The sequence below is a fragment of the Leiobunum rupestre genome, chromosome 8, assembly GCF_980474605.1.
Source record: "Leiobunum rupestre chromosome 8, qqLeiRupe1.1.hap1, whole genome shotgun sequence".
NCBI lineage: Eukaryota > Metazoa > Arthropoda > Arachnida > Opiliones > Sclerosomatidae > Leiobunum > Leiobunum rupestre.
Window position 1 is genome coordinate 22275200 of NC_143391.1, and position 18230 is coordinate 22293429.

An 18230-nucleotide genomic window follows, 5' to 3' on the forward strand; every position below is an offset into this window, starting at 1 on the left:
TGAAGATCTTTGAGCCTCAAAGTTTCATTGCCAATTTCTTAAAACTAATATTCCTTTATAATCCGTGTCTTGTAAAACGTAATTATAAGAGACGTTAATCTTGACGATTCTATACGATCGGTTATAGAGTAAAAACAATTTCAAAGGCGGGTATTGTTTTCAATCTCCGTAGCTCTAGCAATAATCGTGGGAGTTCTAATGAGGGGTTCTCCGCTCCTTCGGTTGGTGTCGTGACAGTCTGCCGTTATTTCTGCCACGCCGTTGACCACACTAATCGGTCTGCGTGTTAGATAATTACGTTTACAAGGCCTAGCTAGCGGAGACCCCCGTTCCGATCGTTAATTCTAATTACACCTCCTGAAATGCGAGTTCCACTCTTAACCTCGTCGCCTCTCGCAACTGTGTACCCTGAGAGTGCTGGAAACAACCCTATCAACGAAAGTTAGGAAGTGGCGACGAACGGCGAGAGGGGTCGTCCTCAGCTTCGCTCTAAGTTTCTCTAAACTGTTTTTTCCCGGCAGTGCGCATTTACTCTCGCAGTTCACTCTTCGCTGTTTTAATACGCGCTCCGTCGTTTTCAACAGGCCAAAGGCTGTACGCGCCCATACGGGATCACCCCCACAGACTGTACGCGCCCATACGGGATCACCCCCACAGAGTGTACGCGCCCATACGGGATCACCCCCACAGAGTGTACGCGCCCATACGGGATCACCCCCACAGAGTGTACGTGCCCATACTTCCTTCAAGCCCCGCATCAGCCGTCTCCCGTTTCGTCTGAATCGATATAGCGCAGTCGACCTTTTTGCTCCATGACCGAGCCAAGGTAGCTTCATTGGGTCATTAATGCAAATTGCAATTAATATAAAGTTTTTTCTTTATACCCCTTCCTCCCTTTTTGTTTCGGGGAAACCCAGCGTAAACAGATCCAACGCGACTTATCCCTCCTTCTTCAATTACGAAAAGCGCGATGAAACTGATATTTTCTCCCCATTAAAATTAACGCGCCTATGTCGATATTGTTAAATAGATACCTATCATACCTCGCGTCACTTTGAATATTTTGAAGTTGCGTAAAATCAACGTATGCATTATGGTAAATTCGAGGGTGAGGAATTTTAAGAGTGAAACATATTTGCAAGCTGATAGTCTTTTTGGGAAAGATTTATTCGTGGTTTATGTCGCGAGGTATGGCTTGTGCCGGGACATCATTGACTTTCTACCTTATTCTTATACCTTTCACCCTTAGAATGGTTTCGACCGAGGGGGTACCAAGTATAAATCGTGGTGTATACAAATGCGGCTGCGCTTATCCCTGGCTACCACTCTATCTTTCTTGGCTGATCTCTGAGAATGCCTAGTCCTACTGTCCTATTTCTCTATATTTTTTTGTTGCGAGGAGGCCAGCCTGGGAGGAGAAGATTTTTCTTCGCTGCTAGAAACCATCACTGCTCTTGCTCGGTCATCGCTCGCGTTTCTCTCTCTCTCTCTCTCTCTCTCTCTCTCTCTCTCTCTCTCTCTCTCTCTCTCTCTCTCTCTCTCCTAGTTTTTTTAGCGCAGCCCGAGGCTGACTGCTCTTTGCTTAACTGCCAAGCGACCGGCAATACTTCTGTTGCGATGGACGTCGTTAAGGGATAATAAATATCTGGGTTTAGAGAAAGAGAGAGGAGGGCTGAGAGCCTTCGTCTTTGAACAAAAAACTAAGGGGGGATGAGAATTATTTCCCTCCTTTTAGCTCCGTAGCATCTTCTACCTTCATTCTCAATCCCTACTTCCTCTCTCTCCTCTCCTGGCTGGGGAAAAACCGAGCCGCTGTCCGAGCGGAAGACAATCCGCATTTGTTCAAACCCCAACAACATCAACGAGAAATGGACCGTTAAAAAGATCCTTTACGAAATAGTCGCCTCTTTTTATATATTTGCTGGCGAGGGTTGAAAAGAAACGAAATCGAGCTAAAACGAAAAGTCAAACTGGACATAGACGTTCTTCGCGAAATTATCGCCTGATAGTGAACTTCACTCTGGGTAGCGAATGACCCGATTTAATTATACCAAAGATAATTCTTGGCCGTTGGCGTGCTTTAAGATTGAAAAATAAGTGTAAATAATAATGTAGCTTTTTGTAAATATTTTTGAACATGTAATAGTAATTTCATTCCGGCAATGAACTGACGTTTTTGTTGAATACTAATTTAAATGCTCTCGTGGACGCAATAATTGGGTTCTTCTCTGATATAAAAGAGATTTGTGTATACAAAGACAAAAACAAAATATTCAATCATTCATTCACTCTTTAAGATCCATTTCTACAGGAGTTTTATCTATTTTTTGCGATAATTATTCGTAATATGTAAATTATAAAATATTGGTATAAAGTTTGATCTACTTAAATATTAAAATATAGGTATAATTTTAAAAATATTTCTTAAAGGGGAACGGTCAAGCTTTAACCAGTTAGATAGCCCTATAGCCCATTAAAAACTAAAATTTATGGCGAAAACCGCATCAAAAAATATTGAGTGATTAATTTTTAATAAAATAAAGAAATTTCGGGAAATCGAAAAGCGTGACACCTGGTGAGAAGTCGGTGAGACAGAAAAACAACGTAAAAGCGCGCGCTGCTGAAGACGCGAAAAATTTGTTTTGCACGCGCGGTGCGTTCCAGTTTTAAGAGACCTAAGCCTAAATTGCGCGATTTTAAAAGTTAGGATAGTTCGCAAATCGCTCATACGGGGTTAGGGGCGCTGGCGGCAGCCCCTAAGATGGCGGCGAAAATTCAAACCCAAACACCTGGCGTTATTTTTCGTTTCAACTTTTTGGGCCAAAAGCTATTTTTTCAAGACAAAAAAAAAAAGGTACGTGTTAGTATATTGCACGTCTTGTTAATCTTTTGATACGGAAATATGGCCATATTTGGAAAAGCTTGGCCGTTCCCCTTTAATATTAAACTCTTTATTTGAAGAAGAACCGCCATCGTATATTTTTTAATCGTAAAACTATCTTTCAAATGAACGCGTTCAATGGAACGGAGTTGGTATATCTTCGATAGTAGAATATGGCCGCTCTTTGGATTAAATTGGGGGCTTTATTTCCGATTGGGAAAACAGCATCCTTGACCTTTGGCCTCTTCCGAATCACGCTTGGATTCCCTTCGCGCTCTAATTACGTCTAAAGTAAATAAAAAGGGATTGAAGTCCGAAGAATTTAATTCGAATTGGAAAATTTCGACTGTTTCCGAGTAAGAAAGACCTTCTTTAGAAATCAAATTCGGATGAAATTAAAAGCTTACGCGCACGAGGTTCGTGTCGCCTTCGATAGTAGTAGCAATTAAGGTTTATTTCTAACGTATCTTTGTAGATCTTTCTCCCGTCGCGAGAGGAAGTCATTCGGTAGTTGCGGCTTTAAAAAAAGGGGGTAGGGGTGGGGAGCGAATACTTGAGGGGGGGGACTTTAAAATCGATTCCCCTCCCCCGGGCAGCCATTCCTGGAGAGTAGGAGGGTTTTTAAGTCTATTAGAGTCGACGTTATCTAAGAAAAATGACGTAAAAACATATTCTTCTTCTAAACGCTCTTTCAACAGGCTCATCTTTCATCTGGAGCGTCTTTCTTTACGGCGCTTCCTCCATTTGTTTCACCGGTTTTAGATATATTTTGTTTCCCCCCAAAAAGCTTATTCCGCACAAAAGGGAGAGATTTGCAGGTTTTCTCCGAAAATGCTCTTATCGGCAATTTCTTTTCTCTATACGCTTTTAACTTCACTCGGAATTTTTAAAAATGAAAGCTACGCGCAATGGAGGTGTCGAGTCGAAACTGCTACCCAAATTGAAAGAAATTAATTTTTAGGCTGTCTATTATTAAGTTTTGAGAATACAACCCGTATAAATTTGGGTAAATAATTTTGCCTGAACAGTTCGTATCGATCGAAAATGTTTTTCCGGCAATTTGTGAAAACGTAATAAACAATAGTCTGAGAGCATTTTAAAACTTTCTAACGCTTTTCCCAATATTTACGAACACCCGGCACGATTTACGCTTTCAATATTTTTACTTAAATATTTCAAAATGAATAAGGGGATACTCCCAAAAAGGAAAATAATACTAGGGGACCATTCCTTCTTGATTTAGTCTTAACGTCTCTATCCCGGGTTAAATATGACTTCGACTGCTGCCGCACTCCAAACCGTCTCCAGTCTCCGAGGGGGAAAAGTCTTACTATTCTTACTTAAGTTTTTACGGGAGGCCTTCTTCGTTATATTTGTCCGGGCTCGTCGTCTTTCGTTGGTTGGGGGGTCTCTATTTGAGAAAGCCTGGCGCTTTCAATTCCCCGAAGACTAATGGGGCGAGATTTTCGAATTCTACAAATCCTATCGAAACGTGGGAAAGGGGCTTTGTTCTTAGCCAAGTTATACCCCTTTCTCTGGCCCGCTACCAGGCCCTTTATAAAGAGTACCAGCTATTTCCAACATTGAAATAAATGGCCCAGGATTTGAAACGGCACCCGCGCATGGTTGGAAAAAAGGGTAACCCCCCACTCTCTTTTCTCTTATTTTCCTCCGTTATTAATGTTTGTTCTGAGATATGGCGCTAAAAATTCTCTCCGGAAGAAGAGAATGAAGAAATATTTAAGTGAGGATATACCCAAAAAATAAGCGCAATTACTCATTATCAAGAGCGTATGAGAGTTCACCATAAGATGAAGCCGTGATTGTGCAAAAACTGGTTTAATATACAGGGTGTTTCAAAAGGTTATGCAAAATATTTAAGGAGTTGTAGGGGGTGAGTTGAGAAGTACGCCTGTTTTTTTGTTCCATTTGTCTACGATGAGTTAAAAGAGCTCCAGAGAGCTTCAAAGTATGGCCTATTAGGAAGTAGGCTGCAACCAGCGCAAAACCAAGCAGCAGGGACTGTAAATACTGTTTAAGTTTACCTTTTTACGCTGGTTACCTCGATTTGTTTACAAAGTCCTTTTTGACCTAACGTTCGCATTTCTCTGCTGCTTGGTTTTGCGCTTGTTGCAGCCTACTTCCAGGGGCTAGTAGGCGCTCTTTTACATCATCGTAGGAAAATGGGGAAAAACAGGCATACTTTTCAACTCACCCCCTACATACAATTCCTTCAAATTTTTGCATAACCTTTTGAAAGACCCTGTATATTATAGTTAGACATTTTTAGAAGTGAAACAATTTGTTTTTTGTTTAAATTCAATCACTGTGCTGTCTTGTATTTAAATATCAAAATTATTGGTTTGCCGAAATCAGATCTTTACCAATCGTCTCGAAATTGATTTTGATTTCTATAGAAATTGGTATTTGTAAAATAATAGCCATTATATATATATAATGGCTATTATTTTCCAAATACCTCTCGTATCGAAATTGATTTTCATTTCTATAATGTCTGTTATTTACAAAATACCTCTCGTATCGAAATTGATTTTTATATCTTTGGATAGGATTTTGGGTTTGCTTTGCTATATATATTTTATATATTAATTATTGTTGATCTTACAAGTACGGAAGAAATGTTTTATTTCGTTGGTTTTATTTTGCAAGAACATTACGTAACGCGATTTCCGATATTTTATTTCTAGGCGTTCTTTGTGGGTGGGCTTAGAAGGAGACTGCGGTTTTCCTTCCATCGCTACGTACGAATCTAGTTGTATTTTGTCGAGGTCGACTTTTAAGCGAGAGGATCAAGTCTTTATAGCAATTCCTTTAACGCTCGTATAAATGCGGCGCGAGTTTTTCTTACCCTTATCAGAGTTCTATCTCCGGATTTGCCCTCATCCTCATGCCCGCATTTAGTCGGAACGGTGGCTTCCCCGCCATTTCGTCCCTTAATCGGACATCTGCAGTTGCAATTCTTAAGCAATCCCGAGAAGTTGACCCCTTCGTTGTGACCCCGCGACTAAGCCCAAAGCCTTCCGCGAAAATTTTCCCTCCTAGACTGGTGTCCCTCCTAGACTGGTGTCCCTCCTACGCGTCTCCATTCTAGCTCCGCCGCCCGCCGCCTTTTTTAGAAAAGCCTCTTCCTCCGTCTCATCTTCATCCGCCTCCTCCTGCTAGATTACTTCTCCGCGGCACCCGAAATCCCCTCAACTCATCCGCCACCCGGGATTTCTTTTATTCCGTAACTCGCCCCCGCCCTGAGAAGACCCTTCGTCCTATAGACTTAGTTTACGAGACATCCGACGATATACGCCCCGTAGATTTTGTTACCGAAGGGTATAGAGAGTAAAATTTCCCTCTCTATAGACTATATGCCCGTTTCAGATAAGAAACGAACAAATTGAAAAAAAAAACCTATTTCGCGATTCGATTCTTAGGCATGAGCGGGAAGCCCCACACACCCTGCTTCCTTCATAACTGAACCCTGGAGCGTCGGCCGATGACTGTGGTGGAGAAATGAACGAGAGCGTAAAAAGAACGGTAATTGAAACAAGTCGGATGAGAAAAATTGACCACAAACGCATTGTCCGGCGTAATAGAGGGAGCATTCGCCTTCGGGGATTAGCGCGCCTCGGATTAAATCGGAATAGCGCCCAGTATATTTTTGTTTGGGTCAAATAGTCCTAATCGAAGACAACTTATATCCTTAATGCGTGAGGCTACGCGCTCGATACGACTTCTGAGCGTATTCCCATCCTTTTCCACGGAAGCTCTTGGAGTAATATGTTAGGAAGTTGTAACGAGCGGCGGTATCTTCGACGAGCGAACGATAGTAACCGCTACTATCCTCTAAAAGCGGGTTCCCCCTTCTCTCTGGTTCCCTCAGAGCCGGTGCGGGGGTGGTTGGGCGGGGAGACGACCCAACCCAAAGCCGCCTCTATCTCGCTAATAAGATTGAGTGGCAATGGGAAGAGCCGTTGTTGGCCCGTTCCTTTTAGGACGAGCGCCCTTCCACGCTTGACAAGTCACCCAGACAGAAAAAATACATTTACAGGGGCGAACTAGTCGAAGGGTAATCGTGCTTATAGCATTCGCCTAGAAGTTGTCACCCGTGTTAGGCCGTGCGTTGACTGTATTATCGTCCGCTAACAGCTTAACGCCTGACACGGGGCTTCTCCGAAGGACAACGAAAAAATAACGCCTTTGGCTCGTAGTCTGGCCACCGAAGTAGTTGTACGATTTCTAAATATTTTTCACCGACGTTTATCATCCAATTTTGTACTCTTTATACGTTTCTTATAAGATAAGATAAAATTGCGGTTGCCTACCCCTGCAGTTCGTCAAAATCTACACTATACGGAACTGTATAATTAGGATTCTAGTTCTATTTCTTTTTATCGATTAGACAACGCTGGTCGCTAGTTTCGCTTATCATTATGGAGTTTTCATTAAGAGTTGGGAGGTAATTTGGTCTTGAATGTCGCCCGCAGCGCCCCTTGCGAAGAATTTTAATACCACCGCGTGTATACGATTCGTTCGTGAGTCCGTTTTAGGTGAGTAGACGACTGGCGCAAATAGATACTTGTCTGACCTTTTTATAGTGAAATGACCTTTCGCGGCATCTCAATTAAAACGCCCATTTCCTAAAAGCCGCGTTCACACTAGACGCTTTGGAACCGTTTTGAAACGGTTTCGAAAGACTTGGAATGCTTATCGCTGCAGATTTTCGTCTCGATGTGGCTGACGGTTTTTTTGGACGTCACTATGTTAACTTAACAAACAACTACGTGAGAGGGGAGCGCACGCGCAGAGGGTATTTTTTATCTCGAAGGCAAGACCAAAGCCGTCAGAGTGATCTTACCATACGCGATACGGCAGAATAAGCATTCCAAGTAGAGGTATGGATTCCAAATACAGTTGACACCGAAAATGTTAAATTTTATCTTTAGAAACCGTTTCAAAACGTTTCTAAATAGTGTGAACGCGGCTTTAGTATACGATTTAATTATGATATTTTCAAAGAGGAAAATTTGTCCCAATTAGAAATCGGGGTTTGGATAAGAAATATCCGTTTAATTGGTTTTAATCCAAAACCGAAAATTATCCAAATAAAAATTTATTTTTTTTGCATATAAAATAATTTTATAACCTCGAATAATATCTATAAATAAACAGTTAACCGAAATTTTTATGAATAACTGAAATTTTTGGCAGTTAATTTATTTCTAGTCCCAACAATCAAAACATAAAGAAATTAAAGTTAACGTAATTTGTTCCTATATGGCGAAAGACACATTTTTTTTCTACAGTGTCAAAGGTTATCGAAAGTCGAATGAATAAAAATAGCGAGGCGTACTTAGCGGAGACACTTCGAACTTGGTATAAGCGCTAAATAATTTCGGCCATTACTCATATGAAAAGGAAAAGGAGAGCTACTTCTAAAACTATAGAATTGGAACTGGCTCGAATTTAACGCGTCGTCTTTCTTTCATTCTTTTGGACTTGTTCCGGGAGGAGGCGAAGAAACTGCCGGCTTTCAATGCAAATGGAATGGCCAATCTTTCTCGAGTGCGGAAGGGGCCGAAAAGGAATATCAAAGGGAGGCTACCATTTAAGGAATGTCTCGAAGAGCAATTGCGCGAAAAAGGGTTGATAGCCTTATTTCTTACCATTGAAAAATGTCCGCATTGATGATTGCCCATTCGCGCCGCCTTTTCCGCACCCCGTCGAGGGTTACCAAACAACGCGCTCAAAGGCGGGTAGTTCCCGACCCTGACTTTAACGGAGCCGTCACGTTACTCTAAGGTTTCCACCGAAACGTCGTCGGCGCGAAAGCTTAACAGAATTTGGCGACTGATAGTTTTCCAAAATGCTTTTACGTTGATGTCCCAGAGATTAAAGCGGCAACGACGCGTTCTTGGTGCTCCGATGGAAATGACTTTGTCGCCAGTCGATCCTGGCCCGCCGTCTCCTCTTATGAATAAATTGTCATTAGAGAAAGTTTCGGGGATCGATGCTGCGGCGGCGGATAACTAATAATTCAGATTCCGTCGCCCGTAAGGCTCGCAAATCCTTCGCTTCGTCTACGTATTTTAAAATAAAAATTTGACGCTTTTTTTTCCATCCGACAGCCTTGAAATAGGAAGGAAAGATTTTTAGTCACGCGCGTGGGCCCCAAATTGAGCGGCTTAATGTAAAATGTCCCTCTTCTCTAATGGTTTTGCCATTGGTGGGAGAGTGCCCGATCATCACGTTCCTCGTTTTCACCAATTTCGTAATCTCCGAATTAAAGGCCTGCCGGTTGTTTGACTCTACCAAATGTTAAAAGTTTGCCAACATTCACAAATTTTGCGCCATCGGGTTTTCCATTTAAATTTTAAAATAGTTTTCGTTCTAACGCTAGATATATTTTCCCGTTTGCAATCTCGTTAAAGTCCGTATTTAAAACTATATTTCTTTATTCAAATCCGTATCTTATTTTTAAATTTTTCCCTCGAAATTTTTGCTCTACACTCTTGGTTAAGTTCAAAGTTTAGTATTAGCTTCCGTGGTTTTGTACGCTAAACATTTTTACACAGATTTATTTTTTTATTTTTAGCCTTATCTACGTAGTTGATGGAATTGTTTGAACGACGACGTATTTAATTGCGGCGATTCGAGTCGTTTTCGACAAAAATGAGAGTCAGATAAGGTGCCTACTAGTTTCGAGACGAGGTAATACCATCGCGTAAAATTTTAGAGACTGAAATATTAGGTTCATTCCTTATCGGGAAATAATAATTTTGCAAATATGTTTTTGGGAAAATGAAAATGTGTTGGAGAGAAATTTCTTTCGTCTCTCGCTCGGAGGCAAAATGAGTTCTCGAGGATGTCACGAAACAGCGTGGCCAGAAAGTACGCGGGGGCGGGATTAGATGTTTCGAGCTCCTAAAGAATGACCTGAGGGACTCGGCGTCGCGCGCCCGCCTTCCCTTTTATAAGACCCTGAGACGGAAGCGTCGGAAGAGCCGACCACGGCTATACTAGAAACGTAAATCTCTTTACAGCGCCTATAAAGACTGGGTAGCGGTACAGTTTGCGCTAGATTCATTTGTCTTTAAGAGACGCGCGAGACCGACCTCGCTACCAGTTCTAAAAGCTGGAATAGTGGTATTCCTAGGCGAGGGAGACCCCCGGCTGGGGCCGCCCTGGGAACACTCCTTCTTCTCTGCTCCTATCTTTCCGGTTTTAAGGAATTTTTCCGGAGAGCGCGAAAATCGATTCAGTTGGGTTAGACTGGACTCGTTCGCTTCTGACTGTTAGAACCGAGGCTACGTCCGTGTTAGAGGCTTCTTAATGTGAACTTTAACCTCCACGCTTCGTTAGCGGTGTCGAAGACACGCTCGGAAAAATTGCTCGGACGTGTTGACAGCGTGCATTATAATGAGATCAAATATTTTTAAAACTTTTATTAGAATACGTACGCGAAAGATAAAATTTGCGCTAGTATGACCAAAAATTGTAATAATTCACCGTGATCGACGCGAAGGTTGTCAACCAACTTCATTTTAACTTACTAATTTCCGCTATTTGTAGATTCGTACTAATTTTGATACGAAATTAAATGACAAATAAATTACGGACCAACCGTTCGGAACTCGATTATTCCTTTTTAAAAGCGCAACTGGCGGAAATAATTGGAACTGTCTTTTAAACGACGCGTGTTTTAATCGAAAAGATGGGCTCTAAATATTTTTAAATAATATTAGATTCCATTATGTAAAGCGGCGTTACAACGCTTCAAATTTTGAACGTGACTCGATGAATATTCATTTGTATCGTAAACGCGACCTGTATGGCTTTTCCGCGAAGCTCCCAAGTTTTTGTTCGTCCCCGCGTCCGTGGTCGCTCGCTTCTCGCGCACTTTGCGCACGAGGACAGCGAGAAGAGACTCGGGGGTCTCAGTCGCTCAATACTCGCCCCGAAGAAAGGTATAAAAAGGACCTCTTACAAATACCGAAGATTAGAGCATTAAATAGCCTTTGTACGGCGGGGACGCGGGACTGAGGGACAAGGAATGGAAAAGGAATGCGAGCCAGCGCAGTTATCTCGGTCTCGGCTCGTGGCTCCGACTATTTGGCGCTCGCTGCCTTATTTCTGGCAATGTCCATTTAGGCACGAGGAGACCAAAACGGCGCTCTTCCCGGCACCGTGGTGTAAAGTGCAGCGGGGAAACTGCACCCTCAGGCGCTGGCAACCTTCCCCTCTTCGGCGTAATCGATGACTGGCTACTGGTTGGGATCTTTCGACTGCCTTTCTCGCACGCATTCTCCTCTTCCTTAAAGCGCCATTTCTCTGGCCGGGTTAAAGTAAAGAAACCTCGCCTCTACTATCACCGTTAGGCTCGCCGCCGACGACGATGAAACACCAGCGCTCTCTATCTCTCTTTCATCCTCTCATCCTCGTTGCATTTCGCAAACCAAATATGATGAAGTTCACCAACGCGGAGAGGGATGGAAGGTCCTGCGGAAAGAAACGTGCCCCTGAGCGACGAGCCGACGAACGTGCGGAAGAAAAAAGCCTCTCTCACTCAAAAAAAGAGAGAAAAGTGTTTTGATGGAACAGTTATTTCAAACCCTACTACTACGAACGTGTGTACAACTCACTTGTGTACACTCGACGATAGTGGCCGACAAACTCGCTCGAAGAATTCCGTCGCATTCGGATTGGCGAGCGCTTTACCCCGCTCCCGCTTTCGACAGAACTAGCCGGTGATCCTTGGACGAAACTTTAGATCAAACCAGTGCTTCGGGGGCTACTTCCCGATCACTTCTTATTTTTGAACCTCTTACTTCTGGAGCGGCTTTCTACACTTATTCCCTTCTCCGATCCTTTCCACAACACCTGGCTCTTCCTTCGTCGAATTTGGAGAGTTTTCATATTTTACTGATTATTATACTTCAACCGAGGTACATTCGTCCATATACATTAGTATATTAATACACTATAAGCGCTGGTTTGCTTATATTAACGGTAATAGTTAGTGTAGGCTAGGAGCAATAAACACAGCACCCCACACGAGGTGAACGCAATCCGTCAAAAGTCGTGCTTGCGTACAGTTTTCATTGGTTAGATGCTTTAGCGCCTGCTGTCGTCGGAAGGGGAAAATTCGGAAATTGTTTTCCCCCCTGCCCGTAAAACGTTCAGCGTAAAGGTTCGTCCAACGAAATTTGTACGCAACACTGCGTTAGCGTGTTTAAAGGCTAGCTGCGTTCTCCTTGTGTTTGTTGCTCCTAGGTGTAGGGAGCTGTTGGCTCGCGTGACATGAAGGGCTTTCCACCACCTTCCTGCGCGTTGTAACCCGGCCACCTGAATTAATGGCTTTAAAAGTCGCTCGATGTCTTAGGCCTAAGGTGGTGCCTTGGGTATTAGCCTGATTATTATGTATTTATCAACACAGAGCGTCCTCATTTGCTATGAATATTCTACAAGTTTATTAACGATCCGTTTTTGTTGTCAGGAAAGACATAATGAATTCGATGTAATTCCCTGAGCGCATCCGGCCAAAACATGAATGAATAACGGCTAAAGTTTAATCCGAAACGTACCGGGCCGGGTTTCAATAATTTGATCCGGTCCTCTTCACCACTACTTCGGTCTCAACTGGGATTTACCCGTTCTCGTCAAATTAGTAAATATTAAACGTTAAAGAGCTTTGACCCCGTCGTTGAAAGCCGGAGGATCATATATTATTGTTTACTCTGTCGCTGCGCAAACTCAATTTACCCTTTTGCGGCGTTCAAAAGCTTACTAACTAGCAAACAAGACGTAGGACGACGCTGATAAAGAGTTTCCTATCAAAATCTGAGTTACAAAAAGGAAAAGATTTTGTCCACCATTATTTGCTAAGTTCGCGTGACGAGTCCATTCTTCGAATTTGCACTTCCACTAACCTACAGTCGAAGTAATGAGTACACCTATTCTTTGTCTCGTGCTTAAATTGAATCGCTTTTATAAGATTCCCCGTCAACCCACTTCGAAAACAGCTCGAGAACTCAATAGTCAAACAAAATATATCAATTCCGGTATCATTTATTCTAATTTCTTAATATACGTCAATGGCCTTAGCACTAACGTTCTTTTATTTTTGAGTTCGGCAACAAAACTCGACGCGCGTGTTATGTGACGTCACTCACTTTTTGAAAGGTTGAAACGACACTTCATTGATTTTTTAGTAGGCGCACTCGATTTTGCTTTACAACATTTTTGACAAAATGTCAATTTGAAGATCGTTTCCATTATTTCTTGACGTGTAACGCGACCCCCCCCCCCCCCATCCGCCTCTGTAGGTCAATAGGCTCCCCTTATACTGATTTCGAAAGAGTTTCGAAATTAGGCTGGGCATAAGTGGTGGCGCTATGCGGAAAAGTCTCCTTCTTCGCCCTTGACTACGATGTGAAGCTCGCCTTGGCAGGCACTACTATATTTATTTAACGAGAGTGGGAAGTTCCTTTCTTGATGGTCTAAAATAAAGATGTGCGAATAAGACGTTCGGAACGGCCTGAAATCTTGATTGTGTTTGCCCACGTGACTTTGTTCCTTAGAGCCTAAAAAAACGACGGAGAAAATCCCTTTTAGTTGTCCATTGTGCTATATAGGCTAGATTATTTTCTTATCGTATACTTTTCCAAATTGACGATTTTTTATTGTTCGTAAAAGTGGTTTCGCTTTTCCTTATAAAGCTATATAATATTTACTATAAACATTGAATAAACTTTATATACGAAAGATGAAGACCGCCTAAGATAATTTTATTCTTCAATGAAGTCTTCGAGCGGTAGCGAAACCCCGCGGGAAAGCTAAATCGGGAGCGAAGGACTCGGATGAGCCCACGTCAAACCGCGAACTTATGAAACATTCAAGGATGACTCTTAAAAGACTATTTCCGCGCCAAAGTACATTATTTATAGATAAAAACTGGCTGGAGAGCTGTAGGTCTCCCTTCCGAAACTCGATTTCGTTTATATTTGCCCCAAAACAAGTTTTACTCATTTAAATTCAATTACAAACCTGTTTATTAACGCGGCTACTTCGTCAATGATAGATATTATAGTTCACAAAAATAATTTATTTCTTTGCTTGGAATTTTGGTTTTGAAGCTATTAGTCGCGTCGCGACAAACAACATTTTCGGTTAAAGGGTTGGACAATTTGACTTTTTGTTTTGATCTATTTTAAATAGATTTTTCTTTAAAATAAACTGAAGAAAAAATACAAATATAAATGTTTATCTTACGTCACAAGACAGAGCTTTGTTAGTTTTATATAACCTTTATTCCTCGCGACTGGAGCGCGCGCTCGTAGACTTGTAAAAGTAAGTGACGGTGACGTAAATGAAACATTAAATCAAGAAGGCCAATAATTTATAGAAAAGATTTTCCTATAAAATACGGGAGATCAAGTTTTTATTTTAGTAAGAGCGCGTGATATTTTTCTATTTTAGAAACCGCGTCAATTTATATTAAAGAATTGAAGTAACACTTTTATTCATGTTTTGACTATATTATATTATTAAATCTGTAAGATTTGCTTTAGAAATTTAATTAAATCGTTTTTCTTTTCCATTTTCAGGTCTGCGCTTGGCGCTAATTCGCTCCAGCCGGAGTCATTCAGGTAAGATTAAACGAATTCTTAAAAATTATCCTCCGCGCGTGTGATTTTCGTATTGGCTGGTACATAGATTTCACTCTTAATGCCCGTTAATGGGGTAATTTCGGAATAATTTCGACTTTGCGGTCCCATCTTCGCGAGGTATAGATCGCTGGTCGAAATAAGGGTGTGGATTTTCGAAATACGTTTTCGTCATTAAAATTTAGTCATTGGAAAATTTGATTCCCTTTAATGAAAGCTGAGGATTGGAGGCTCCGAAATTTAAGGAAACAATCACGGGAAATCGAGTAAATCCGAGGGTGCCTTTCAAATCCATTTAGCCGGAACAAATAAGATGGAAAATAGCCCCGGAATTCGGTTCGCCGCTGCTGATCAGGGCCGCCCTTCCAGCCTCTGCCCCGAATATCGAAGGGTGTTGGGGCATTTTCTCCCCCGCGTCCTCGGAAATCTGGAGCTTATTGGCTCTTAAAAGACAGCGACGCTAACGGTACAATAAGGGTACAGTTTGCGCCCGTTCGACGCCTTCGATTAAAGAGTGCGCGGATGCGGGAAAGAGGTAAAGAGAGAGACGGGTTGCGAGCTTCCCCGAAATTCCGGCTTAAAAGGGGGCCGGGAGGTCTTTCGCAAATGTTCATTGTGCGCGGCTCGCGTCTCTTTCAGGATTAATTATCCCGACAGCCCCGTTAAGAGCTCGGAAGTAGGATCGAAATACCTTTAAGTCTCGGCTCTTCTTAGCTCTGGCCAACTTCGATGACCCATTTTGGGTCCCGCACGCGTCACCGCAATAAGCCAGCCAGCTTTTGAACCCGCCAGTCAACTAAGATTTGCTTCGTTTAACGCATTCGCCGCCAATTTCGTCTTTATTGACCACTTTAATTCTTATCCGCTCGGTGACATAGAACCAGCCAGGGATACATCCACCGCTTTCTCGTATAGACTCTAAATATCGTAATTATTTTCTCGAGAAAGCTTTAAACGCGTAGGGCAGATTTTGAGTCTCTTACTAGATTCCGTATAGAGTGATGGACGCGAATAATAGGGCGGCCGAGATTACCGGGAATGGCGCGCGTAAATATGTTGCACGGCTCTAAGGTGTCGCTGAATCGGACAAGGGGCTTCCAGTAGTCGGCGGACCGTGAGTGACGGGGGATTTCCAGACCAAGATCGAATTTCCTCTTTTTCCCTCCTCGCTCATCCTTCTGGTAGTCCCTTCATTCTCGTGGCCTCGATTTTGTCACAATCCCGTTTCTCCGAGTCTAAGATCGGCGACTGACGGCGCGGAAACGACGCTTCTATCCCTTGCGTCCGACGAGTTCACCATTTCCGTATTTACAAGTATACTTTTAATGAGAAGTCGATAGTTAGCTTATGAAGGAGAAAATAGATCAGAAATTGGACTATCGACAAACCATCCGTGTTTTCTCTTCTCATCCGGCTGCAAGGTCGCCCGTAAGAACGCGCTTTTCCAAGGATAAAGATTCGATTTGCAATTCCTTTCGGTGATTTAGACTCCCATCACGCGTTGTGTCAGTCGAAAAACGATTTTCTCCTCCTTCGAATCATGTTTTATAGCTCAAATTTCTCCGTTCCACTCCTCCTTCGGGTCGGGCTATCGAGATTGAGCCTGGAAAAGGGCTTAGCGAATTGGCGACGACGGCAATACCGCTGACAGCCTGTCGATATGGGTGTGACGGAGAAGGTTTTTAACAGGTTTATCGACGACAATGTAACAAAGATGTAGTACTATCGCTCTCCGAGCGAAAGGAAAGAAATGGCCAAGGTACTATTTTGGAGCAACACCCTCTCGAGGGTCCTCGCGCCACACTGTCCGCGCGTCTGGGTACGGTTGAGGAGGAAAAGAGCCTCGCTCGATCCCGTTATACGTCCCAATACGCCGCGGGTTTCGGGACTATTGACGATATTATGCCTCCGAGGTTTATACGGATTCGGTACTCGAAAGCCATAATGCCTTTTTGGAAATGTCCAAAGAGCGGCGCCAGCAGCGGGAGGGACGCGAAGCGGTTTCGAATTCAGAAATTGACTCCTGGGGGTATACGATAGCCGCTTATGATGGCTTACGTCAGGCGGACGCTTCCGCTTTCTGGCGGTAAAACCTTTTAAAAGCGAGGGCCCTTTAGATATGCTCTATTTAACCCGAGTTTGCGAAAATCTTTGTAGGCCATTACCAAAACCTCGTATAGTTTGGTAGACCCTCGCTTTAGTCTATAATCGGATCGCTTTTAAAGCAATATCGGCTGAATCGTTCGAATCTATCTTCGCGCGAACGCCAACCGCTCGATGGCGATCCGACTTAGCTTTCCCGTCGTACTTCACTAATGTTTGTAGAAAGCGAGACGCGTTACTGGCGGACCAAGTTGAAAGGAACGAGCTCCGCCTACATAGCGCGTCCCCGTAGATGGTTAGAGAAATTCGGACTAGCCTAGAGGCTCTAAATGAGCAGTTTGTCTAAACTTTAGTTCAACAACGCGTTGAGCACGTAGTTAGATATAATGTTTTCTCATTGAGGTTCACTCTGAAAGCTTTATATATATACTTGTCTCGGGCGCGGAGTGTCTATTCAAATACGCCGAGTCTAGACTTCAACGTTGAGGGAGGGTTGGTATTCCGGTTACTAATTTTATCCCACTCTTCGTTCTTGCCTTTCGAATAACCGAATTAGAATGAAAGCGGGCCTCGGCCATTCTGAAAGATGAATCCGCTTTCGCTTTGGCAGGCTGTAGTTGGAAGGCGGGCCCTCGGGGAAATAGTCGACGATTATTCTTCCGGCTTTTCTAATTTCTCGAGCCGGGATCTTTTGGAAGCCACTGTGGCGAGTAAACAGCGGTACGGGGACTCTGTCGAACACGGCGGGAGGCCGACGACCAAAGACTCCAAACAATAGGGTTACACTTCGCTCGAGCTTTTTCTTTCTTTGGCCTCCGCCTCACCCCTTTCCTTTCGATTAAGACGAAACGAAGCCCGGTTCTTATCGGGGCGACCCTCCCTCGATCGCGGTTCTTGGCGCTAAACTCTCCGCAACCTGATTAAAGAAGTCGTTGCCGTAGTCATTGAATAAGCCCGAACTCTTTACAAATTTCCATGGCAGCGTCGCTGATGGAAGTTCCTCCAGTTTTCGTCCTTGAACGTGCCCGCCCCACAGTCGCTCAGCCGCGAGCTCTTTAGCTCGGAGTAAAGGAGGGACTGTCGCGTTAGGGAGTGTCGATGGACGGCTGGCTTTTAGCGGAAGCTTTTGTTTTTATTGGATATATAGCCGGCGTTGCAATTCAGTCAGTGAGACTCTCTCGCGGGAACGACTCGGAACTGTTTGTCCCTTTACTCCACTTGCCGCGTAATTGTCGCATCTGCCGCGCCTACTCTCTCCAGAGTAGACTCTCGCCGTTGCCTCTCCATCTTCGCTTTTTTATCCTTTGTTTCGTTTCCGGATAAAGATACTCGCGTCGGTGGTTCTTATAACCCATCACTCGAGCTTACACGCGGCCGTAGACACCGGCATGGGCTTCAATTTTTTCGCTTCTTCGTCGGGACCATTCTTACAGCCGCGGTTACTTTTCGCTATCATCTCATTCTGTTGGTGTAGGAAGACAAATGTTTAGTCGTTCCATCCGCGCTAGCCACTTGGAGGGCCTTCTCGCAGGCGCTCGAGATGTTAATGTATACTCCCTCGGGGGATTTGA

The 18230-nt window shown here is 43.4% G+C and overlaps 1 protein-coding gene across 2 annotated transcripts in view; it reads left to right on the forward strand.

Annotated features, from left to right (window-relative positions):
* Window positions 1-18230, forward strand: part of LOC149932750 (irregular chiasm C-roughest protein-like) — a 194120-nt gene that overhangs the window by 24032 nt on the left and 151858 nt on the right. For both annotated transcript variants that reach the window (XM_090155787.1, XM_090155791.1), the window contains exon 2: window positions 14497-14538. The gene's annotated coding sequence lies outside the window, so the exon portion shown is untranslated. The remainder of the gene's footprint in view (window positions 1-14496; window positions 14539-18230) is intronic.